The sequence below is a fragment of the Acanthopagrus latus genome, chromosome 17 (assembly GCF_904848185.1).
Source record: "Acanthopagrus latus isolate v.2019 chromosome 17, fAcaLat1.1, whole genome shotgun sequence".
In the NCBI taxonomy this organism is placed as follows: domain Eukaryota; kingdom Metazoa; phylum Chordata; class Actinopteri; order Spariformes; family Sparidae; genus Acanthopagrus; species Acanthopagrus latus.
The window spans coordinates 10,504,277-10,505,691 of record NC_051055.1 but is presented as its reverse complement, the minus strand read 5'-3'; the positions used below and the strand labels follow the sequence as shown (position 1 = coordinate 10,505,691).

The following is a 1,415-nucleotide window of genomic DNA, read 5'->3' as shown; positions in this document are numbered from 1 at the left end:
ACTGGCCTACAGCAACTGAAAAAGGAGGAAATAAAACAAATTAGTGAGGTTGCACACACACACAAAAGAAAGAAAGCCCAACAAAACCATAAGTAATGGACAGATCGCAGACTTGAACAATGTGTCAAATAATAACTGCCCAATATAACCAAAGAAGAGAAAAATAAGGACCACAAAACTCAATTTACAAAACAACTCTCAAAGGGATTACCAAAATAGAAGTACATAAACAAAATCCAGGATGAACCCAAATACATTCTCCAAAATAATAAAATGGGACCGACCCCGTGCATGCACTCATTCACTCAACATAAAGGGAACCAGTCCCCAGTAAAAAAAAGTAATCGTGCCTGGCCTGCGCTGTGCGGCCGAACAGTCATCCTGCACGAAACAACGTGACGGCGAAACCTCTGACGGCCGCAGGACAGCGCTGTAAAGGCACACAGCAGCAGCAGATACGAAGAGCAAACACAGTGAAAACCAAGCAGCAGCAGCCTAATGAGGTGGTTACAATAACACCTAACTGAGAAAACACCATTAGCATTGGTATGTTAAAAGTGATGAGGTAGCATATAACAATATACATACCTTTTTAGTAGCAACAGACATACACGAGAGGAGGAAGGGAAAACGGACTCCAGGCAGCCACCAGCATTTACCTGTGACCACACTAGCATTAGCCACCTAGTAGCATCAACCACAATGCAGAGAGAGAGAGATGACACATATCACCGCCAAACAATTGCAGCGGTGCACACAGCAAGCAAGGAGCAGCACACAATCGCCCTACAGCACAACACAAATGCCTTGTGCATAATGATCAAAATAAAAACGCAGCAAGTTGAAGCAGTGTGCGGCCATACCTGTTGGGCACACAACCTCTGACCTGGAAGTGACACAGGTGACAATGGGAGCACAGAAGAAGAACTGGTGGGCGGACTACGGCTTTTGTACTGGCCCACCTCAATGTGTAGTGGAAATGATGAACGGAAACCATAGTAACCAAATATAAACAAAAAAAGAGCAAGGGGGAAAACAAGACAAAACGCTCATCCTGCTACATTTCTAAGCACCTAACCCTAACCCATAAAACATTTGACTAGTACACGGAGAACGCTTGTTTTTATTGGTTTGTTGATTACAGTGCCAGATGGTTTGGGGGGCCCCATAAAAACATTGAAGACAGATCTCCATTGTGTTAGACAAGTTTGTATCAAGTTTAGGAGATGTGTTCTGCCTTATTTTATAGCACGAGGTCACAAAATAAACTGGATAGATGACTGATGATATGATTTAAATAAGCATGAGCTGATAAAAGATGTGACCAGAGGTGATTTTGCTTATTGTACATGCATCCTCAACTCGAAAAAGGCAGCCATATTGGAATAGGAATCTCATGTCATCCGGTGTAGGTA

The 1,415-nt window shown here is 43.0% G+C and overlaps 1 long non-coding RNA gene across 2 annotated transcripts; it reads right to left on the bottom strand.

Annotated features, from left to right (window-relative positions):
• Positions 1 to 350: 350 nt before the first annotated feature.
• LOC119006492 lies at positions 351 to 968 on the bottom strand. 2 transcript variants are annotated; one of them, XR_005070816.1, is made up of 3 exons: positions 864 to 968; positions 589 to 684; positions 351 to 430 (listed from the first exon to the last, which is right to left on the bottom strand). It is a non-coding gene; the product is annotated as an uncharacterized LOC119006492 (long non-coding RNA). The 2 variants fall into 2 exon arrangements; XR_005070817.1 differs by having other exon boundaries at positions 589 to 659; positions 864 to 946.
• Between the last annotated feature and the right edge of the window lie 447 nt (positions 969 to 1,415).